This window comes from Tamandua tetradactyla, chromosome 16 (assembly GCF_023851605.1).
Source record: "Tamandua tetradactyla isolate mTamTet1 chromosome 16, mTamTet1.pri, whole genome shotgun sequence".
Lineage (NCBI taxonomy): Eukaryota > Metazoa > Chordata > Mammalia > Pilosa > Myrmecophagidae > Tamandua > Tamandua tetradactyla.
Genome location: NC_135342.1, coordinates 59,634,807 through 59,659,213, shown reverse-complemented (window position 1 = coordinate 59,659,213; position 24,407 = coordinate 59,634,807). Strand labels below are relative to the sequence as shown.

The 24,407-nt window shown below is 43.8% G+C and overlaps 2 long non-coding RNA genes across 3 annotated transcripts in view; one reads left to right on the top strand and one right to left on the bottom strand.

Moving 5' to 3' along the window:
* The window catches only part of LOC143659545 (uncharacterized), a 33,630-nt gene extending 12,063 nt beyond the window's left edge, over positions 1–21,567 (bottom strand). Inside the window, exons 1-4 of one of the 2 annotated variants that reach the window (XR_013163606.1) lie at positions 21,328–21,567; positions 14,034–14,077; positions 13,485–13,565; positions 5,301–5,962 (exon numbers count right to left, since the gene is read on the bottom strand). This is a non-coding gene — a long non-coding RNA (uncharacterized LOC143659545). Of the gene's footprint in view, positions 1–5,300; positions 5,963–13,484; positions 13,566–14,033; positions 14,078–21,327 lie in introns of those variants that run through there. The other variant, XR_013163605.1, reaches the window with a different exon arrangement.
* Positions 21,557–22,788, top strand: LOC143659544 (uncharacterized). The gene is made up of 2 exons (XR_013163604.1): positions 21,557–21,643; positions 22,506–22,788. It is a non-coding gene; the product is annotated as an uncharacterized LOC143659544 (long non-coding RNA).
* The last annotated feature ends 1,619 nt before the right edge of the window (positions 22,789–24,407 follow it).

The window sequence follows — 24,407 nt, the reverse complement described above, 5'->3', positions numbered from 1 at the left end:
ATGTTATTACATGCTTCATAAGTTTATTCTGTCTTAAAGCTGCATAATATTCCATCGTATGTATATACCACAGTTTGTTTAGCCACTTGTCTGTTGATGGACATTTTGGCTGTTTCCATCTCTTTGCAATTGTAAATAACGCTGCTATAAACATTGGTGTGCAAATGTCCGTTTGTGTCTTTGCCCTTAAGTCCTTTGAGTAGATTCCCAGCAATGGTATTGCTGGGTCGTATGGCAATTCTATATTCAGCTTTTTGAGGAACCGCCAAACTGCCTTCCACAGTGGTTGCACCTTTTGACATTCCCACCAACAGTGGATAAGTGTGCCTCTTTCTCCGCATCCTCTCCAGCACTTGTCATTTTCTGTTTTGTTGATAATGGCCATTCTGGTGGGTGTGAGATGATATCTCATTGTGGTTTTGATTTGCATTTCTCTAATGGCCAGGGACATTGAGCATCTCTTCATGTACCTTTTGGCCAGTTGTATTTCCTCTTCTGATCGGTGTCTGTTCAAGTCGTTTCCCCATTTTGTAATTGGGTTGGCTGTCTTTTTGTTGTTGAGTTGAACAATCTCTTTATATATTCTGGATACTAGACCTTTATCTGATATATCATTTCCAAATATTGTCTCCCATTGTGTAGGCTGTCTTTCTACTTTCTTGATGAAGTTCTTTGATGCACAAAAGTGTTTAATTTTGAGGAGCTCCCATTTATTTATTTCCTTCTTCAGTGCTCTTGCTTTAGGTTTAAGGTCCATAAAACTGCCTCCAATTGTAAGTTTCATAAGATATCTCCCAACATTTTCCTCTAACTGTTTTATGGTCTTAGACCTAATGTTTAGATCTTTAATCCATTTTGAGTTAACTTTTGTATAGGGTGTGAGATATGGGTCCTCTTTCATTCTTTTGCATATGGATATCCAGTTCTCTAGGAACCATTTATTGAAGAGACTGTTCTGTCCCAGGTGAGTTGGCTTGACTGCCTTATCAAAGATCAAATGTCCATAGATGAGAGGGTCTATATCTGAGCACTCTATTCGATTCCATTGGTCGATATATCTATCTTTATGCCAATACCATGCTGTTTTGACCACTGTGGCTTCATAATATGCCTTAAAGTCCGGCAGTGTGAGACCTCCAGCTTTGTTTTTTTTCCTCAAGATGTTTTTAGCAATTCGGGGCACCCTGCCCTTCCAGATAAATTTGCTTATTGGTTTTTCTATTTCTGAAAAATAAGTTGTTGGGATTTTGATTGGTATTGCATTGAATCTGTAAATCAATTTAGGTAGGATTGACATCTTAACTATATTTAGTCTTCCAATCCATGAACACGGTATGCCCTTCCATCTATTTAGGTCTTCTGTGATTTCTTTTAACAGTTTTTTGTAGTTTTCTTTATATAGGTTTTTTGTCTCTTTAGTTAAATTTATTCCTAGGTATTTTATTCTTTTAGTTGCAATTGTAAATGGGATTCGTTTCTTGATTTCCCCCTCAGCTTGTTCATTACTAGTGTATAGAAATGCTGCAGATTTTTGAATGTTGATCTTGTAACTCATTACCAGATTTTATATACTCCACACGGGTGAGATTGACGTTCTGTATTGTAAAAGAATGCTGGATTTTATGGTCCTCAAACTTCAGATATTAAGAGAGAAACATTCAGAAGGGACAGTAGTGAGAATGGAGGTGGCACTTGGAGGCCCCTGACAAGATGAGGAAGCCCAATGGAGCATAAAACGCCCCAAGTACTCTCTGGGCATAAGTTTGGTAAATGGATTTAACAAGAGTTCAGTTTGAACCAGACCAAAATTTTGTGTCTTTTTGGGCCCGTGGACTTCATTTTTCACTTCTCCTAAAACTTTTTCCTCTGATTTTCACAGGACCCACCCTTTCCTCCTTCACCACCTTCAGGGCTAGTCACAACACTTAACACAACTGTGTGTATATGCAGGTAGAGGTGTGTGCAAAACTCAAATCTAATTTTAGTTTTTATCAAGGGAATGGATTAGAATGTCAAATAGTTATCCTAGGACTCTGACGAAAAGTAGCAGCCCCTGACTTCTTACTCCTGATTCCTAATCCCGAGATGCAACAGCTTTCAACTCTTAGCTGTTCTTTCTGTATTCACTTTTACATTTCTAAAGAGCACACACATACCGTTATTTTTCAGAGTTTCTGTATTAAACATTGTTCTAGTTTGCTAGCTACTGGAATGTGATCCACCAGAAATGCAATAGCTTTTAAAAGGGAGAATTTATTAAGTTCCTAGTTTATAGTTCTAAGGCCATGAAAATGTCCCAATTAAAGTAAATTAAAGCACCAACAAGAGGTTACCTTCACTCAAGAAAGGCTGATGAAGTTCAGGGTTTCTCTCTCAACTGGAAAGGCACATGGTGAACACAGCAACATCTGCTAGCTTTCTTTCCAGGGTTCTTGTTTCATGAAGCTCCCCTGGGGAAATTTTCCTTCATCATCTCCAAAGTTGTCTGGCTACATGGGCTCTTGTGGTTCTCGTGGCTCTGTCACTCTCTCTGAAATGCTTCCTCTTTTAAAGAATTCCAGTAATCAAGACCTGCCTAAAATGGGTGGAGTCATATCTCTCTCTAACTAATACCCACAATTGGGTGAGTCACAACTCCATGGAGATAATCTAATCAAGTCTCCAACCTAAAGTGCTGAATAGGGATTAAAAGAAACTGTTGTCTCTATGTGATGGGATCAGGATTAAACTATTTTCTATGTGCTTTTCTAGAAAATTAGGCACATATTCCTTTCAAACCATGACAAACATGGCCTATTAAGTTCCTACCATAGAAGAGGATTTAGCCCTTTTTTGCTACCCTCCTCCCTATCCCCACACTTCCATGAGTTCTCTTCACCCTCCCAATGAATTTATCACCCAGTTTGTTAAATAAACATTCAGTGTTTACAATGCTATGACCATATTATTCACAGTTGGGATGTGCAATGTTCCATTTCTTCCTTTCTTATGCAACTATATATATTTTCAGAACTAAATAATTCCTCTGTTTGTTCATTTGCTGGGTGTCCATGTGCCAGACTCTCTGCCTGTTCTCTATCCTGCCTGTCAGTGAGGTCAAACCCACCAGACCATCTATCAGCCCTGGGCAGCTGCCTCCATATAGCTCTAGCTGCAGGGTTGTTTGGCAGCCTTGCCACTGGTCCTCAACCTGGGACTTCCTTTACATTCAGCCTGGGCATTCCCATGCCAATCTCCTCTTCTGGATTGTCTGTTTCCTGGATCCCAGTCTTGACTTCTTTTCTTATGTATTCCTCATTGGACAGATAACTTCTTTTCCAAGTATGTTTGGTACATTATTTAAAAGCATGCAAATCTGAGGGAGATTTTTCTTTACCTACTTGAACTCTGGATTTGATAATTAGCTGGGTATAAAATTCTAAGTTGCAATTTTTTTTTTGCTCAGAATTTTGAATAATCTTCTAGATTCCAACATAGCCATTGATGCCCCTTTTGATTACTGATCTTTTATAAATAACCTGTTTTTTCTTTCTGGAAGCTTTCAAAGTTCTCTCTTTCTCTCTCTCTGGGGTTGTGATGTTTCATGAAGATATGAGTGCATTGCCACTTTGTTTTCACTGACTTGAGCTCTTAATGGACACTTTTAGTTTGGAAACATGTCCTAAGAAATTCTTTAATTTACTCAATATTTTTTTCTGTTTTCCTCTATTTTCATTTTCTAGAACTTTTAGCATTCAATATTGTTTTCTTGAACTGAGCCTCTTTTTTATTTCTGCCATTTTCCATCCTTTTGTTGTACTTCACAAGTCAATTTATTTACTTTTTTTTTTTTAGCAAAGTATAATTTCCATTTTGTGGCTATAATATCTTGGCTTTACAAGGATAATAAAATTATGATTTTCCTCTGTTTGCATTGTAGCTTTAACTTGGTTCCTTTCTTTTCTATTTCTGTTGGTGTTGCTGTTAGAGACTTTCCTCAAATGCTTGGTAATTCTTCGTTGTCCACACATATTTTGGGGAGAGGATGTTGTCAAATTGCTGATCATCAAGATTAGTGTGATTGGGCAGAGTCTGTGAGCTCTGGGCTTCACTTTCAAAAGGAGCTATGACCTGGCAATTTTTTTTCTCTTCTCTCTCTACACTCAATGCTGGCATCTATTGATCATTTTCCTTGGGCTGGTCAGTATCCCAGGAGAGGACTTTTCTAATCTCCTGCCTGGGCAGTAAAGCTGGGCTGTGTGTGGTCCTGGAATCTCAGGATGTCAAATGTAAAAAGTTTTCCTTTTTAAAATTTTTGTTGTGGTAATATACATACAACAAAAGTCTCCATTTTAGAGTGATATCACCTATACTCACAATATTGTGCCACCATGACCACCACCCATTATCGACACTTTTTAATCACCCCAAACAGAAACCCTGTATCCATAAAGCAGTAACTTCCCATTCTCCTTCTCCCCATCTGCGCCCCCCCCCATAGGATGTCAACTTCTGCTTCTTCTTCCTGTTTGCAGTATGATGCCTCACTGCAGACCTCAGCTGTCCTTGTTGACTGTACATCCTGAGTCCCTCTGATTTACTGGTCTTGTAGAGCACAAACAGCTGAATTTTTGCCGTATTGGAGAAAGCGTGGCCACTTGTCCTTATGAGCTGAGGGCCATAGTAACTCCTTGCACAGATTTTCAACTAATCATCCATTTTCATTCTCATCCACATATCTTATTTTCAAAGGTTCCTGGTTATGCTTGACTGTAACCAGGGTTCTGTGGTCACAGCACATGTATCTTATGCACCTCCTCAAATGCTTATGAACCAGGCTCTGTCCCCTGGGCCAAGCCTCTTACTCTGCCTCAGCTATAGTGACAGTGACTGACCCCATGGTCCTGGGCTGCTCTGCTAACAGAGGCTGACCAGCTGCATGCCCTCCCACCACTCCTCCACCCACCCTCAGCCTGGCCTCAGGAGGGATCCACTCAGTAGAATGAGATCCCCCTGGTTTTATCTGCCTTGTTGTCTGAGTACAGATAAATGCAACCACTGCAGAATGTCAGTTTGGTGGGAACTTGAGGGCGACCACCCACGAGTGCACCTTGCCCTCGGCCTTCAGCAAGGCCTTGGGTGTTCCATCTCTTCTCTAACTGTGTGAAAAGCCCCCCCCCCCATCATTTTTTTTTCACTTACATATCAGTGTGGACAATAGAGACTTAAGGGTAATTCATTTATTTTTCTTTTGCAAAAAAAAAAAAAAAAAAAAAAGAAAAAGAAAAAAAGAAATTCAGCATTTAAGAAAATTAGGAGGAACTGGAGAGAAAATGGCCTGGGCAACATTCTTATTCTGAGGTTCAAAAACTGCCTGGTGCTGAAATGCAGCAGCTGGGGCTATGAGCACATTGTTTCCCCGAACTGCATTTCCCAGTCTCGTTGTGCTTTTAGGGCCGGGGGATAGGTCCCTTCCCCGCAGGGATGCCTGCCTTTCTCCCAGGTGCGTGCCTTCACCTTTCCCTTTTCCCACTAGGTGTGAGGAAGGGAAAAGCCCTCATACTGTTTTTCTCTATGGCTCTGGCACCCAGATAAGGGCTTGGCAGGGATTAGGTGTCAGAAATGGAATTGGACCACTAAAATTCTTGGACCTTCCCCCAGGGTCCTGCTGTATATTTGAAGGCACCAACCTGCAAGTAGGGTGGTGGATCTGCAAAACCAGACATCTCTCATGCATCTGAACCAGGTCACCCAGCTGCGTGCCAGGACCTGGCTGCCAGGAGCCGGGATTCTGATGTTTCCCTCTCCGAAGTGGTACCACATTTTAGTGATGAATGGAAACAATGTCGGCTATTCCTCCCAGCACAGGAAGAGTGCTTCGTCCCTGACCTGGCATCTCTGGGAATGTCTGCCTTGGCGAGATCCACTTGGTGTCTGGTCCTTCCGGCTGGGCTACCAGCCCTGGGAGTGGCGTGTTCATCTCCTGTGCAGAAACGAAACCCTGTGTCAGCCCGAAACGGGTCAGTCTCGTTTAAACTAGCACCATTTCTTAGCTTCGTAAACAAATATGTGAAATAGGTATGCTGCAAAGTGATCATAAGACAAACACCTGTGGGTCCAACACTGTTTAAAAACAACATTACGAGAGCACGTCCGTTGAAGCTCTGCCTTTCCCCCAGAATCAGTTTTCTGGATTTTGTATTTATCATCCACCTGCTTTTCTTTAGAACTTTACCGTACATGTATCACCCCTAAAAATATGATTTGATTAGTTTTTCTTGGTTTAACTTTGTAAAACTTGTATCATGGTATAAACATATGCATGCAACTTGCTTTATAAATATTGTTTATAAAGCATGCTGTATGTATTCTTAGGCAACTTATTTTTTTTCTTTACCGTTAGGTTTGTAAAATTAATTCACTATGATCTATGCCCTTGTCCTTCATTCATTTTCACTTGGTCTACTATTCTGTTGCCTGACCGTGTCACAATTTATTTCTTCATTCTTCGATTAATGGATATTTGGACTGTTTCCAGGCTTGGTTACAAAAATGTGCCATAAACATTCTTGCAGACACATTCAGATGCCCATGTGGTATGTATCTACCAGTAGAGCTTCTGGGTCATATGAAATATTCAAACAAAGTTCTACTAGCTAATGCCAAATCGTTTTCCAAAGTGTGCAAAGTTTAAATTAGTTTGCACTCCATCTGGGAGTGTGAATTAATAGAAACTCTCATACATCTTCAACAGTACTTTGTACTGTCAGGTTTTTTTTTTTTTTTTTTTGCTGGAGTATGAAAATATATTCTATCTTGTTTCCAAATGAAAATTTTTTGATTACTGATAGAGTTGAGCATCTTTTCAAAAGTTTATCAGCCGTTCTAGATTCCTTTTTGAGGATACTGTTCAAGCTTTTTCCCTGTTTTTAAATTTGATTGCCTTTTTCTTATTGATTTTTAGAACTTCAGTGTATATTCTAGAGTCTAATCATTTGATGTCACATATATGTAGCAAATATTCCCAGTTTGAGCCATCTTCTCACTCTCTTCTAGACATCCTTTGGTGAAGAAGAATTCTTAATTTTTGGGTAGTTGAATTTATCAATCTTTTCTTGAATGGTTTATTTTCCACGTGGATAATCAATTCAATTGCCCCAGAACCATTTATTGATTAGACCTTCTTTCCCCACTCATCTGAAAAATCAGCTCTGTCAAAACAATATGAAGCAAAACAAAGAAAAAGACGTGTATGCGCGCGTGCTTAAGGACTCTTAAAATATGTATGAATATCACTGTATCATCTAAAACTTAACCTCATATATACAGTCAATAAAACATGTTTCCTATATTCTTTCATATTATTAAAACTGTGTGCTTGAGTTAGGATTCAAATAAAGACCATCTCAAGAGTTTTTCATAGTTTGGATTTAGCTGATTCGAACACCAACATGTTTCTTTGCTCTTGCATTTCTTGTAAATAGTTTGAGACTTGATCAGATTCAAGTTCATTTTGGGGAGGGAAGGAGCAAACCTACTTCACAGATGGTATTGTGTACAAAATATCTATAATTAAACCCATAACTAAATATATTACTAAACAATATATTTAGTTGTCTCTCTTTCATCTTATTAGCAGCATTGATAATCACGTCCCAGATCCATCAATTCAGTTAGGATGACAAAAGGGTGACATTCTTATTCTATCATTCCCTCTTAATTATTAACTGGAATTCTTGTAAAAGAATTATCCATTCAGTTGCCTTGAGCAACAGTTTGTAAAGGAAAAGCAGGACAAATGTTTCTTTCCCGTTATTTCCCAGTTCTCAAAATAATGATTGGTAAACTTTATTTACCAGTTTTCAAAATAATGACTGGGTTTTCCAGCATCCTCCACAGGTTAACAGATGGGTTTTAAAATACATCATTCTTGATTCATGGGCTTAATTTATTAGATGTTTTCAACCCATTGTAGTTGTCATCCTCATTGATACCCAAATTGCGCCACCTGGGGCCAGGGCAGCTGCTGTGGCCGGTTGTATTATGTATCCCAATTTAGATGTGTTCTCCATCTTAATTCACATCCTTATGAGTGGAAACCCGTTGTAAATGGGACTTTTGGAAGATAGCGTTTTGAGTTAAGGTGTGGCTAGTTGTACCAGGGTGGGTCTTCATCTGGATTACTGGAGGCCTTATAGGGAGAAGGCCGCAGGGAGAAGTAGGATGGCAGTGGGGACCCGGAAGAGAAAGAAGAGGACATTGCCATATGACTCTGATGACGGGAATGCCAGGATCCCCAAGGATTGCCTGCAGCCAGCTCCAGAATGCCATGGTTTTTGTGGAGAAAGCAAGCTTTGCTAATATCCAGGTTTTGGACCTCCCCTAGCCTCCAACCTGTGAGCCAATAAATTCCTGTCATTTAATTCAAACCCAGTTTGTGGTACTTGGGATAGCAGCTCGTGCAAACTAAGACAGCAGCTGAGATATTTCTACATGACCCAGTAGTGTTTGTTAACTTTCCCCAGTCTCACATTACAAGTTGTTCCAGGCTTAGGCTGGACATTGCCTATTCCAGACCTAGAGTCAACAATTTGTCCAAGGTGCTTTGGTTCTCTTTAGTGGGAAATGCTATTTTGAAACTAAAACCTGCTTATTGCTATTGCCTTTTGCTACTGGCTTAGTCCTTTTTTACTGGTCCATTTCAATGCAGAGTGCTAAGGAATATATATTTAATATATATAATTAAATAGAATTATTTTTAAAGATGTATCATGGGTCTTATACTTCCTACTCAAATTGTGAATATCTGTTTTTTATTTACCTTAATCAGTTTTACCTCTGTAAGAGTCATGTCCCTGGTGTGAATACCATTTTGAGCTCTTACCAATAATGTATGAAAGTAATTTTTTCCCATGAATTTTGGAAAACTTCTGGATTAGAATTGGATTAGAATTGGAATGTTAATGTAAGTTTCAATTTATATCTCTATTATTTTGAGCAAAGTTGAATACTATACTGTCTATGTGTATATATAGATATATAAAACACAGACACACGAATATATATATATCCATATACACAGTTTATACACATACATATATTTATTAGTTTGTTTATTTATATAAAAGCCAACTTGTGAAGCACACGCCACCCCCCTCGAATAAAGAAACTTGGGAATTTTTATTAGAACTGAATTGAATTCAGAGGTCAATTCCTGTCAATTTGATATTTTATAATATTGTATAATCTCCTCATCCATGAACTAGTTATATTTCTTTACCTATTTTTGGTCTTCTTCAATGGTTTTCAGTAAAATCTACTAATCTTATCCACAAAGGCTCTTATACATCTTTTCCTAGACACTCTTAGGCCCTTTATGCCTTTTGTTGCTTTATAAGTAGGGCATTAAAAATTGTGTTTCTATCTACTTGCTGGTGAGATAAATATAATTGATTTTTGTACATTGCTCTTATGTTTAGTGATTTTGCTAATTTTTTGATTATCCCAAATAATTTTAGATTCTTTTGGGTTTTCCATGAAGACAATTATCTGGGAATAATGATGGCTGTGTTTTTCTATTCCAGTCCTTCTACGTTTGATTTCTTTTTCATGTCTTAGTCCGCTACCAGAGATCTTAGGACAATGTTGGATCACACCATATTCTTAAGTTACCTCCATTGAGCATATCACTGTCCTCATCTGGCCTAGAAGCAGCACTTAGGAGAAAAGTTTACTCTCTTCTGTTTATCCCATTTCTCCATCTCTGTTTGGGTTTGGCTCTTGTGCAATGAAGACCTCGGCTGATGTTTTGTGAGGTACTTGCAGCAGTGAAGATGTTCATAGCTTTGCTTAGTTAACCTTCCCAGGCAGAAGAAAATGCAGCTTCTCTAACCTCATCTCATTATGAGCAGTGTGATATGCTCTGGGCTGCCAGGAAGCCTGCGAAACCCTGGGGCAGGGATCTCTGGGCCATAGCTGGTGCAAGTGGGTGGGATGAGCCTGAGGAGCAGTGAGTCTTGTGCCCTGAGAGTCCTGAGGGTGAGATTTAAAAAGCCCTTCGGCCATCATCAAGAACAAGGAGGCTATAGAACATAAGGCAAAACCTAATTACTGGGAGACCAGTGGGCCGTGGACCATGGCAGGGAGTTAGAACAAGTGCATGGTCCCAGATGCGTCAACCTTAGGTCATGCACGTATTTGTGGGTCAGTGTGGTTAGACTCAAGTTTACATTGTGAAGGTTAAATGTAGCTATACATGCACAGCCCCAAGCTCAGGCCCTGACATACAGTGGGAGCTCAATCAATGGCAGTACTTAGCAGGTACAACACTGAATGTCTACAGAGGAACCTGTGATTTTGGTTCCATGGGTACTGGGGACTCAAGAGTTCTGAACAAATATCTGGTGTAACCAAACCACTGGAAAGGGTGGTTATGGGAGCTCTGTGGGGGACATGTTAGAAAAGAGAGGGATGATCCAGGACGGCACTTGGGGAAAATTAGTGTGGTGGCAGATAAAGGATGGTTGGCTGGTGGCTGTAGGTTGTGGACTGAGAGGGAAAAGGAAAGGCAGAGGAAATAGGTAGAGAAATGGTTCAATGTAATTACCATTATAATAGTGCTCCTGTCAAGGTAAATTAAGGGCCATGTTTGTGTTGAATAATTTGGCTTCCCTAGCACTGGGCTGGGTGCATCTTGTCCACAGGGCTCTCCTTGCAAACCAATTCTGGTGTCTTGCTGTCTGTTGGCCATGAGTTCTTCCAATCCAGTCATTTCCCCCATGGCCACAGCAAACAACCCTCTGGAGCCTGCTCGTGTCTCCCTGGTCTGCAGATGCCCAGTGCCTCGACACCCTGGGCATGAAACCTGCCTTGTTGACACCCTTGAGTCCTTTTCTGGAACTCAAGCCTGTGACTCCATCAGCAGACTAGGGGCTGGGGGATCTGTGTAGGGGGTCGAAGTTGTTTCAGTCACAGGCTTGTTTAGGATAGACTTGTTTTTATCCCAATCACCGGGAGATAAATGAACAGTGTAAATCCCTGGGACCTACTCAGCCTGGGCTATCCTGAATTAGCAGTTTTGGATTGGAGTTTACCACTTGCTGTGTGGCCACTGAAAAGTCTCTCTCAGTCTCTGGTCTTCAGTCTTCCCTGTCAACTTCCCAGGAGTCTCTGACCACACTGGTTACATTGGACTAGGGCTCCACCCAAATTTAATATGATTTCATCTCAACTCGATTACACCTACAAAATCCCTATTTCCAGATAAAGTCACATTTATGGACACCAGGGGTTAAGACTACAACATATCACTTTTGGGGACACAGTTCAACCCAGCCCAGATTGTATGCCCCTCCCCAGTTTCCCTGCCTTTGGGCGTGTTCCTGTTTCCAGGTCCTTTCTTTCTACGGTAAAATGCAGTCAGGGAGGGGTTAGGATATTCACTGCTCTCATCTCCTGCACTGATTATCATGACCAATCTCCTTTCACACATTTTATCCTTCATTTTATGATAGCTATTAAAGACTGTTAGGAGTTCTCACGGTTCCTGGAGGAATATTTATGCATTTTATAAGACTCTCATGAAGGAGAGAAGCCCTTATTAGTGGCCGGCAGGGAGATTCTGCATTAGGGGGGCATTCGGAGGCCTTACCCAGAGGATAATGGTGCCTGGCTCCCTGTTTAACGCTCTAGTTTATGCACCTGTTTGAACTATTTTCTTTGGGGGGCGATTAAGGGATCTTTGGCAATTCCAAACAGGACAGGAAGGCTGCTTTCTCCTGCAGATCCTGCTGCTGTTTGCAATATCATCTGCCCTGGTGGGAGGGGTGGGAATGAAGGGTGCCTGGATTTCCCGCTCTGATTTCACCACCCTCCACCGAGGCCATGCTTGGCTCACCCATGAAGGAACTGGCATCTGACCAGCTGCTGGAGTGACTGTTCCTTGCCCCCAGTACCACGTTGCACACTCAGCCTCCCCAGCAGCTGCCCTGGTTTCTGGGGACCCGAGGCAATCTCCAGCCCTGTTTTGAGCTGCATCCAACCCTCTTGGGAAGTGGGCTCTCCAAGCTGGGAGCAAGAGGGATTTTAAAGACCACTCCCTTCCTCTCTCTCTCCTACAAACCACGCTTCCCTAGTCGAGCTGATTGCTCCTGCTAAATCTATCACTGGCATCCCTCCTATGCCTGCCCTTCCTCCATGCCCTGTGGGGCCTCATCTTCTCCAGCGGGGCTGATGCAAGGGCCTTTTCACTGACTATCTGTGGCTCCTGCAGCATTCCCAGGGATGGGCAATGTGTGCGGGCACTGCTGTCACCATGGTGACCAGATGCAGAAGGAGGGGCCACAACAAGAAATCTCTGGTCTATTCCTTGTGTCTCAAAGTGTGGTTCCAGACCACATACCCTGGAGGCTCTGGGATGGTCAGACAGGCAGATTCTCACATCCTCCACAGGCCTAAGGAATTCAAACCCCAGGACCCTCCAGGTTTAACCCCCCACCTCCATTCCCCCAAAGCTGATTCTGATACTCCCAGAGTTTTGAGAACCCTCCAGAGGTCCCCCAGACCTTCAAAGGGGACTCTCTCGAGGCCCCAGAATTCTCCTTCCTGAGGAGGTCTCCCTGGATTGGGGTCTTTCTGCTCTGCCCCCCCTTGGAAACCCCTCCCTCCTGCCCTCCTTTCCTTTCTATCAGGTCTGCTGTCATCCTCTATTTCTCTTTGCCTTTCTCTCCATCTCATTTTAATTGATTCCCAAGTGTGAAGGCATTTAGAGGGTATGAATTTGTGTTTCGCTGAAATCAATCTCTTTCTGCAAGCTTGCTTCCCGCTTCTTTCAAGTCAGCTAAATCTTGCCTCCCCCAAATTAAATGGCTCCAGGCGGAACCAGCTTTGAGCTGATTACCTGATGCCGTAGCAGCTCAACCACCCCTGAGCTGGCTTGACCCAGTGTGACCCAGAAATACTGTCCCACTCCAGAGCATCGTCCCCATTCGGGAGCAGGTGTTCTTTCACTGTCATCCGGGGAGAAGCAATGGCGGGGAGGACAGGAGGCTGGAGGTGATGGGAGTGTTTTACCCAAATGGGAAAGAAAAGTTTCCCCATCGGGAAAATCCCTGCTGCAGGACTGGGAACATACGAGGGGAGGGGTATGTTATTGGCCTCTGAAGTTTGGGGTGACCCCAAGGAAGAGAAGCAAATGTTTTCCTTTCTTAATTACCACTTAAAGCTGTGGTTTGGAAATCTGGGGCTCAGGCACTGCAGGAAGCCAAAAGTGTCTCAGAAACAGCATGGGCTGGAAACAGATGGGTGTCTCGGTGTGACCCTGTGAATCTCAGCTTCAGTTTCCTTATTTGCAAAATGATGATGATCATATTGGGCATTCACTAGATGATGCACTTACTATCATTTCATTATCATTAAAGCTCAAAGGACAGGTATCAAACCTGCCCATCTTCCAGGTATAGAAATTGACACCAGCACATTTAGATAGCTTATCCAAGGACACATACCTGTCTCGCTCAGTGTGGTAGAGCAGGATTTGAGCCCAGCGCCACCTGACCAACTCTTCCATCCTCCTTCTTAAGGCAGACCTAGGGTGCAGTGTGGGTCCAGGGCTCAGGGACAGGCAGTCCTGGGTTTGCCACCCTGGTGATGCCCCTTTATGTGGGGACGTCACAGCTTTACCTCTTGGCCTCTTGCTCACCCATGGTGGTTTGCATCCTTCTTCCCCCAAGTCTGAGGAAGTGGGAGGCATTCAGACACAGGAGGGGGCGCCTCCCACACCCGTGGCTCAGTGCCTGGAAGGTACTGTGATGAGGCTGAGCTGTGGACATTTGTGATCAGAGGAGTCAGGTCAAAGGGTGCAATTAAAGGGCTCATGATACTGGTGTTGCTGCCCGCAGGCCATCTCTCGGGAGGCCATTAACCTTGGCTCCACCAATTGGCAAATATTGCTGTGGTAGAGAATGAGTGAATGGTTGGGCATGCATGTACTTGGCACATTCTTTGGCACACAGTAGGTGCTCAAAATAATGTAATAAAAAAATTAGTTAACTTACATGCAGGAGACCCAGGTTCAATTCCCAGGCCATGCACCACCCTCCTGCAAAAAAAAAAAAAAAAAAAAAAGTTAAAAATCTATTAAAATGTCTGCAAAGACTGCCTGTTGGTGGGAGAATGCTGGCCAGGACAGATGTGAGCCAGCCCGCTCGCCGAGGGCATGGCTTCAACCCCGCAGCCCAGGGGACATGACGTGATCCCACACTGGAGGGATACTTGTCTTTGTAAGAAAAATATGCAGAGAGTGGCTAGGGGAGGCGCTGATTTTGCACACATACACATGAAAAAGCTTGTCCTCTGTTGGTTAGATCAGCAATTCTTCTTCCCGGTTTTGTTTCACCCCAGGGTGTCTCCAATTAGCTCAAGAAGGGTCAGGAACCAATCAAGATATTATTAATTTTAATCCTTTCTAATTAAATATACAAATGGGCCATGTACCACTTCATGGAAGGAGAAAAGGCAGAAATAACATCTTAAAATCAAATATATAATTCTTGAGTACAAGTACCAGCTTCTCAAGGGCTGGGAATTGTACATTGCTTTCTCCTCTCTTTGTCTCACTCTCACCAAGTGCTTTTCTGGGTGTTCCGGTTGATATGGGTGAAGAATGGTTGCATCTGGGGAGTCTGCAGCATGATAGGAACAGTGAGCGAGGGGGGGGTCGGCGGCCTGGGTCCTTGTCCGAGGCTTGCCACTCAATGGCTGCATGCCCTCGGGGGGCTCCTCGTCTCTGATGAGGCTCATCACCAGTCCTTCCTCCTCTAGATCGCTGTGTACTTTCGTGCAGTGGTGAACCAGCCAGAGCTTGGTAACTAGGACATCTTCGCATTCATACCTTCCTTTAGGACATTTATTAACCACTGTCAGGGGAACAATGATAAGCAAGAGATGACAGGTCCCAGCTCTTGGGCAGTCATAGTAGAAGGGGAGGAGTGGGGTCAGGGTGATGCATGGAAAGTGTCCCTGAAGGAGCTGCTGCTGTCTTTGCACCAAGATACTCCTGGAGCTTCAGATACTCCTTCTAGGGGCAGCGGGGAACTGGTCCCTGTCTACAGAGAGGACTGAGAGGGGCGGCATCCTGGGGCAGAGGCCCCCTCATTCCCTCAATCAGTCCCCCATGGTCTTCTTCTCTTGATGCTCTATATGGTCAGGTTAGAGGGGATGGAGTGGAACAGGCAGAGCCTGTGAATTGGCCCAGGCTTGATCCAGTTGGGGGTGTGCTGGGAGGGGAGACGTCGGTCACGTGGTAAGGGGCAGGCTACTGGGGAGATGCTTTGTCCTCCCCATTGAGAAGGGTCCATGTGAACCCCAGAATGCCAGGCCCTTTGAGCTTCCCTGCATGCTGCCTGGGTGGTCTCCCGCCGTGGGACCTGGAGTGAGCCAGTGGGATTCTGCAGAGGAAGGAGTGTCTCCCTCAAAAATTCAATTACCACCAAAGAAGCATGGTAAGCAGAGTCAGGAGCATGTGGGAAGTGGGGTCTAGGGCCTGCTGAGAGGAGACGGAGCAGGTGGCTCAGAGGGAGGCTCTGGAAACAGGCCTGGAGGCACCTCTTTTTGCTCTTAAACAGCCTGTGCCCTGGCCTTTGGGGTCTTTCGTGTGTCCCACCCCGCCACCTCCTTTCTCAAGTTCTCCTTTCCCCCATGCTCTCTCAGTGCCCAGTCATGCTGACTCGCCCTTCACTCTCATCTTAGATTTCCTTTCTCCAGGGAGCCACCCCTGACCTCCCTGGATGGGACAGGTGCTGTCCCAGTGTGTGCTCACAGCCGCCTCTTCCTTCAGGTCTTACTTCTCAAACCCAGAATCATAATAGCTTGTTTCACATCTGTGGCTGCCTTAAACTGTGGTTGCGTATTCCCTGGCTCTGAGCATAGGCTTGGCATCTAGTAGGTGCTCAGTTAAGGCTTTTGGAATGAATTGTGCATTGCGGCTGTAGGTGCAGAGCCTGGGAAGGGGGGATAGGAGAACCAGGGTTATGGCAGCAAGAAATAGGCTCACCTCCTGCTTTGGGGGCTGTGGCCCAGGTCAGAAATGTTTTTGAGGGTTGTGGGGTGACCTCTTTTTTGCTCGGCCTGCTCGCTCCTGGGGCTGAAGCTGCAGCTCTATTCCACATTCCTTACATGCCTTGGGTGATTTTTCAAACGTTTTACCTCCAACGTGCTTTGCATACTGCCACACATTTTAAACCCACATATAATTTAAGGAACATTTAATCAATAGAGTCTTGATTCATTTTTCCCTTAAATCATCAGTATTATTGTTGTGAAGAGCCCATTTGAAGTTCAGGAAGGCTCTTAAGCATTTTTAATAACCATTTTCTTCCCTTGCGACGCATTTTTTAAAAACTATCTTTTTGAAAGATACTTTTTCCAATGGCTGCACAAGCTTAAAATGCGAGGCTCCTAATGGCTTAAATTGTGTCCAATATGCAATTCAGCAAGGAAAAAAGACACTTCCAGGATATTTTCATAGCCATAGTTTGAACCGAGGCAGGGTTTGCTGACGATTGTTTGAGAGCTATCTGAAAAGGGCTCTGGGCTCCCAGGTGTGACTTGAGGAAATGCCACTAGGGCAAAGGAATCAGACCTTCTCCAAAAAGGCCTCACTGCTCATATCTGGAGGTTTCACACCTTTTAAGCACCGATGACATATACGGCAGACCTTTCTTGGGTCTGATGAGATTCTCTGTCCCTGTGGGTTTTATCTGCAGCATCTTACATTTATTGATGCTCAGTGTCTACAAAGTATCGTGGTAAACACTTCACATGCAACATCTCATGAGGTTATTATCCCATTTTACAGGCAAGGAAACTGAGGCAGAAGGCCTCTGTATTTGTTTCCTGTGGCTGATGTAACAAATTGTTGCAAACCAGGTAGTTGAGAAGTAGAAAAACTTATTCTCTCACAATTTTGGGGTGTCGGAAGTCTGAAATCAAGGTGCTGGCACAGGTGCCCTCCCTGGAAAGCTCTAGGGGAGAATCTGTTCCTTGCCAGGTCCAGCTTCTGGTGGCCACAGGTGATTCTTAGTTTGGGGCTACTTTGCTCCAGTATCTACCTCTAGGGTGGGTTGAATCATGCCCCCCATAAAGATATGTTCAAGTCCTAACCCCCAGGCCTATGGATGTGAACTTATTTGCAAACGAGATCTTTGAAGATGTAAAGCCCAAACGAATCAGGGTGGGCTTTCATTCAATGTGGCTGAAGTCCTTCCCATCAGCAGGGGACATCTGGACGCAGCCAGTCAGGAACAGAAGGAAGCAAAAGGAGACGGAGTGCCCTGTGAAGGAGGCAGAAAGGGACTGTCAGCAAGCCACCACCAGAATGCTACAGACTTCAGAGAAGGCATGGCCTGCTGACACCTTGATTTTGAACTTCTAGCCTCCAAACACTGAGTCAATAAATTCCCGTGATTTAAGCCAACTGGTGTATGATACCTGTTATTACGGTTCTGACAAACTAAACCTCCCTGGTCACATCTTCTCCTCGATGCCATGTGTCTTGTCATCTCCTCTCTGTGTGTGTATCTTTTATGTTTTATTAGAGAAGTTGTGGGTTTTGCAGAGAACTCATGCATATACCACACTGTGATTAATATCTCGGTATTAATGGAGCACATTTGTTATAATTCATGAAAGAGGATTTTTACAATTGTTCTATGGACCGCAACCCCTTGTTTACAATAAGGTTTACCATTTGTGCTGTGCAGTCCTTCCTATGTTTTGTTTTCTTTTTTTAAGTTTTTATTCTAGTAGCATCTCTATGACCTCTCCTTTTGCCCACATTCACATATGTAGCTCAGTGCTGTTGATTACATTCACAATGTTTGGCTGCCATCACCACCATCTATTACCAAAACTCTTACAACCAACTCAAATAGAAACTCTACACAATTTAAGCATTAACCCCCTATTCTCTACCCCTAACCTGGTCCCTGGTAACCTATAATCTAGATTATGATTCTGTGAGTTTACCTATTCTAATTATTTTATATCAGTGAAATCATATGATAGCTGACCTTTTGTGTCTGGCTTTTTCACTCAACGTGATGTCTTCAAGGTTCATCCATGCTGTTGCATGCATCAGGGCTTCGTTCCTTTTTTACAGCCGAATAATATTTCATTGTGTATATGTACCACACTTTATCCATTCTTTGGGTGATGGAAACTTGTGTTGCTTCCACCTTTGGGAAATTGTGAATTATGCTGCCAATGTTATTGTCTCTTAAAAGGACTCTTGCCATTGGACTTAGCATCTATCGGGATAATCCAGGATAAGTTCCTCCTCTCGGGATCCTTAACTTGATCACATCTTTTGCCATGCATGGTAGCATTCACAGGTCCTGGGGATTAGGACCAGGTCTTTTGGTGGGGAGAGGGGGCTACCACTATACCTTGTAAGGGTCACAGTCAGGATTTGAACCCCGCCAGCTTGGCTCCAGAGGTGAGGTTCTGGGCTATGTGCTTAGTTGCTAATGTTCCAGGACATGGTAAGGCAAATGCAAAGTGTTCCATACTCACACAGCCTGCTTGGGGTTTTCATTGGTTCTTTCCCGAGAGGGTGCTCAGAGCCTTTATTTTGTTTCCCTCTCATCTTGACAAAAATACTTGGTCTTTTTACTCCATCATGGAAACTCTGAAGTTAATGTGACTGATATTCTATTCTGTGGACTGTGGTCGTGCTCATTGGTGGTTGCTTCTCTGCCTGACATGGGACAGGGGTATTCGACTGGGATGCACATTTTTGTGTATAATAGGTTGACTCATATGAAAGTGCCATATTTTTTTGCCAAAATGATCAAACACCAACAATTTCATATGGTTCAACCTCATATTGATTTAAAATATACTACCCATGAGCATTTTCATCTCTTCCCCTAGCTGGGCTTTGTGCTCCTGCTTCCTCCAAAGGCCAACAACATATCCTAGCTTTCTGCCTGCATGTTTGATGTCAGCATGTGACTTATCTGACCCATCTCTGTTGCTTAGTTTTTCAGGCACATCTTCAGCAGATTTGGCACTTCATCATGCCCCAAATTCCATCCTAAGTTTGACTGTCTCTAGAGAAGCCACAAAGCAGCCAGCTCATCTTGAAGTCATCAGATTCCATGAGGGGTTCAGGAGCATCTGTTTGAGGCCAACATGCTCTTTCCCTGCCTGGAAAATCAGTAGCAGGATCGTGAACCATGCCCACTAATGTACTTACGGGTAGTGCCAAATTGGGTCCAAGGCTAAAAATACCCTCTTCCCATCAGCACCTTGTCTTCTTTGAGGAGTGACCTGGCTCACAACCGGAACTTCACCGCACTGAACATTTACACATTTAATGCATCTTGAAATATTCACCTATATTATGCATGAGCAGCAATGTAAATGTTTCCTTTCCTGGCAAGGACTGTGTTATTGGAAATCATTTACTGAGATTTATGTCTTAACAGGGCTGAAGGACTGTTTGCATTGTTAAAGTTCCCAAAAGCTAAGCCAGAAATCCTGAGTGAGGGTTCCAGGAGATTCGGAGTCACTAGGCAAACCCCTCCCTGGGATGGAATGGGAATCATCCACTCCATTTGCTGGGTGTGTGCTGTGTGTGAAGCTAGCATAGTCATAACTCATTGGTTGTGTGGCTTGGGGGAAGTTGTTTTACCTCTCTGAGTCCTAGTTTTCTGCTCTGCAGGATGTGGTGATAATAAAGGCACACGCTTTATAGGTTGCTGGAAGGGCTCATGTTCTTGGCCCAGGGCTTAATTCCACAGCCTTGTAATTCCAAATATAGAAGAACCTTTAATAGGGAGTGAGTTCTCTAATGCTGAAACTGTTTAGTGGAGATGAGAGGTTAGCTAGCAGGGATCTTCCTGATGGAATCCTCCATGTAAGAGAGAAAGAGATCTTCCATTTACCCCTGGGAGGCTAGGATTATGTGCTAGCTTTATCTGGGAAGAAAGTAAGAAGGTATATCCAGAAAGAGGAAGGGCAGAAGAGATTATCAGAGGCATTGGTCTTTGGGGTCTGTCATGGAGTCAGCCACTTGGTAGGAACTTAATCATTTTATATTTGTTCAATAATATACATTTATTGAATATCTGCTGGGATGCCAACCCCATATGAAGCACTAGGGACACATAGGTGGACATGCCTGAGCATGTGGCCTGAAGGAACTGTGCCTCAGTGTCTGATTCCATCATAAGAAGGATTTGGGGGAAAGCAGTGCAGAGAAGAGAAAGCTAACATTTGTTAAAGTCCTGCTTAGTACCAAACATGATAGATATTATTTTCTAAAAACTTTGTGAGTATCACATGATTACACCCATTTCACAGGTGCAGAAATGAGATCTTAAGTAGTCTCTGATCAACTCTGTATTAGCCAGGATGAGCTAGGTTATGCTTAGTAACAAACAGTTCCCAAATCTCAATGGCTGAAAACATGAATGATTTATTTCTTGCTCACTCTACATTTCCATTATAGGGCAGCTGTAGGCTCTGCTCCACAATGCTCTATTCCTCATTCAGGAGCCTGGGCTACTGGAGAAGCTGCCATCTAGAAAGATGCTGTTGCCTTGCCAGTGGGAAAGGAAAATGTGGCGAAGTAAACATTGACCTTTAAAGTTCTCATTTCACTGGCTAAAGTCAGTCACACGACCATACCCAACTTCCAAGAGGTAGAAAGAGCAATCTTACCCCAGGCCTAAAAGGAGAAGACAAGGACACTTGTGAATAGCCCTATGACTACCAGTCTCTCAGCAAGTGGTAGAGCCAGAATTCAAGCCCAGGCCAGACTCCTGGGTCCACACTATTTCCACTAAACCATGTGGCCTTGGAGGCAGCAGGAGGACTGTGTCAAATCTCTGCCTTCTGCAGTGAGAAATGGTCACACCATGGTGGTATGATGCTACACTCTGTGTTCAACTTCCCCTCAATCTCCCTAGCCCCAAATATCCTGGATTCCATTTAACATCCATGATCCACATGGAAGATTTGCCCTCTGCTGCCATACATAACCAGGTTTGGGAAAGGGTTCAGGGACTACCTTCCCTGGGTTATAGGAGCATGATTCCAGGCATATATAGACCAGATATTAGTCAAAGCTCACCAGCAAGATGAGGCCAGATGACCTGGCCATTACTGAGGAAGACAAGAGGATTTGAGGGAAGAAAAAACCCAACAGGTCAAAGAAAGATCCATCCTTGAAAGTGTCAAATAAAAAATTTCACTTGCGAGTGATAGTAGAAGAGGAGGCAGGAAAAGTGGGTTTGAGAGTCCAGCCATTTCTAGCAGTTATTATCTCTGTATCCTTTACATCACCTTGAGGCTTCAGTTTCTTCATCCACATGATAAATTAGTGCCACATTCCTCATTCAGCAGCAGGCATTTAGAAGGAAAGCACAGAGGAGTTCTCTTTCCCCTTCTGATTCTTAGTTTCTCCATTGGCCAAATGGAGCTGGCTCTGACAACTGCAGCCATGAGGGCTCATGGACAGTCACAAAAGCTGGAGTTGCCTCAAAGATGCCATTGTTACTCATCCTGTTTCTTGTGCCCAGCACAGATGTGGGGACACAGGAGGGGTGGTAAGATGTTGAATGAATGATGGAGCAATGAAGTAACAATAGAAGAGTGAATGGTAGGCTTAATTAATTGGAGCCTGAACAGTTTAACCTTCTCCACCAGGGAACAAGAATGATGACAGCAGAGAACCTGAGGGGGTAGAGGGAAGGCAACAGGCTTTGGGGACATTGAATGGGTTCATTTGTTGGTGTCAAGCCTTACTAGGGCAAATTATCAGACTCTCTGTGCCCCGGTCTCCCTGCCTCTGAGGTATGAAGATCAGGACTAACAAGTTTGACATGTGGGAAGAACTTAATCTGTAGGAGCCACTACTATGTCGGTATTTATCGGTTGTCCCTTGGCCAATGGGCATCAGACCATTTGAGAAAGGAATAGCACTTGCTCCTTTCATGCCTTTCTCTGGAAGAAGGCTGTGAATCAGCAGCCCCTGATGATGGGTCAGTAGCTATCCCGACCTTAGATCTCACTGTCCACCTGTGTACATCCACCAATGACCCTCTCCTGATGGTCCTTCCCAGCTCGTTCTCAAGCCATGGATGATACAGAAGCACAGTCCTTTATCTTTAAAGGCAGACTCCCCCTAGGATCTCGTTTAACTTTGACTAATGGCTTAATATTTTTGCCCTCAAGAGGAGGCCATGTCTCGAGGTCCCTTCTAACTGTTGATCAATGTAATGGCCCCTTTTGGAAGCACCTAGAAGTCACTGGGAGAAAAAACAGCTTCTTCCTCCAATCCTGGACTTCTCTGCATGCTCTTGGTCTGTCTGACAAGCTCTCCTCCTTCTGTGAGTGCTGTCCTCCCGGTCCTGTCCCAGGTGCCAAGGGCTTCTCTTAGCCTTGGTAATGGCCTGGTGACTGCTCCGTTATTCTATCATCTTCTCTTTACTACTGTTCCTCTTTTGTCATTGTTCTTGCAGGTTGAGAGGCCATGGATCCAAGAACTTCTTCTGAGCTTAGGTCCAGAGACTTTGCTGAATTGGTGGATGTGTTTAGCAGCATACGCAGTCCAGATGGCTGGAAGTACTACCAGGATGCGCTGAGTCATCTGGGGGTCTTAGGTGGTCTTTCAGTCATATTCGAACGAAGGTTCAAATTGAGCACTCACTGCTGGCTCTAGATATTCTTGGCTGTGGGTCAGCACTTTACAATTTACCAAGTGTGGTCATCCACATATACATAACAAACCTTGTTCTCCATTCATTCATTCACTGTGGTTATTGAGCACCTACTTTACAGCATGAAGTGTACAAGAGCTCTGTGCTACTGGTGGGCAGATATGAATGAACATAAAATTGTCTTTGTCTCAATGAAATGAGAAAGGAAAGCATTTTTGGAGCCCATAGGAGAGCTATTCACTCCAGCAGTGTGAGATTAAAAGGGTTGGGAGGGAATATCAGGATAGGCTTCTCAGAGGAGATAGCTTTTGGGCTGAGCTTGAAGGATCCATAGGAGCCAAGGAAGCAAAGCCTGGCATTGAGAGGGTGGGCAGGCAGAGGTGACAACATAGGCAATGAGGTGGAGGCATGAGGTCGAGTGGCAGGGCGTTTGGCTTTTCTAGAGATTAAAGGATTATTTATGAAGTGTCAACAGAAGATGACATGCTAATTTCCCTTGACAGGGTATCCATTTTCCTTATCTGACAATAGGAATGCATATCTTTTCAGAGAGCTGCAAGTGAGTTCTTGGGTGTGAAACCTGGTAAACTTCTTGATTGAAGGACTTGGCAGGGCAATAGGTTTCCAAGCTAATAGAGCAGTCCCATCTTCAGTCCTTCCTTCTCCCCAGCCCTGGTCCTTGGCTGCCTTTCCTTGTCCCACCCTTCTCCATCTCCTGACACATCTGTACTTGATTTGGTGAGGTGGGGGACCACTGGCCTAAGTGTCAGGAGCCCTGCCATCCATGGCTGGCCAAGCCTCTGGGTCCGGGTGAGACACTGGGCAAATCACTTCTCTAGTTCCCAGGTGGGATGAAACCAGATGGAATGCTTCCTTCAGATCTGCCCACCAATGATTTTATTCTTCTAAACAGATGACCAGATCCCCATCATTGATCTGGTTAATATGTTGTTAACTGTTTCTAGCTCCTTGATTTTTGCCGAGTGACAGGTGACCCTATGCCAATAAAATCAAATAGTGGATGAAGGAAATGTCTACTATGTTATCTTGCCTTCTAAAACCATAGACACTAAAAACTTGCATGTTGCTAGTTATATAAAATTGGATAAGTTACTTATCTTCTCTAATCTTCACTAATTAACAGTGCTACAGATACTGCATAAGGATAGCGTTGAGCCACATAACCACATATGGTTAAGCTCATTGTGCACTATTCAAGAGTACCGGCTTAGGGGAAAATGGGAACTGAAATCCAGCCTGTGTTCTGATGACCAAGGCATAAGCCTGCCCCATATGTGCAACCATCTGCACCCTTTTGCTTACTCTCACAAAGGTATGGTAGGACTGGTTTTCCACCCTGGTCCTTAGCACAGTGTCTGGCTCACAGGCTACTACTTATGTTATTTACTCTTCTTATTATGAAGAAAGCTAGTATTTAAGGACCTGCTTGAACTTAAAGTCTCACTTTCCCCATCTGCAAAGTTGTGGAAGTGAGCCTGTTCCTCTCCATTATTCTCATGAGCTTGGGCCACCTCTGAGCCTTGAATTCCAGGTTAGGAGACATGAGTTCAGCTTTAAAATCTGTTATGTGTTCTCTTTCCATACATGTGCTTGAGCTGAATTGGCAACTGAAGTTTTGGGCTGATGGGGCTTCCTGGTTGCATGGGCCAGTTTGGTTGAGAGAAGAGTTTTTCTTGACCTCCA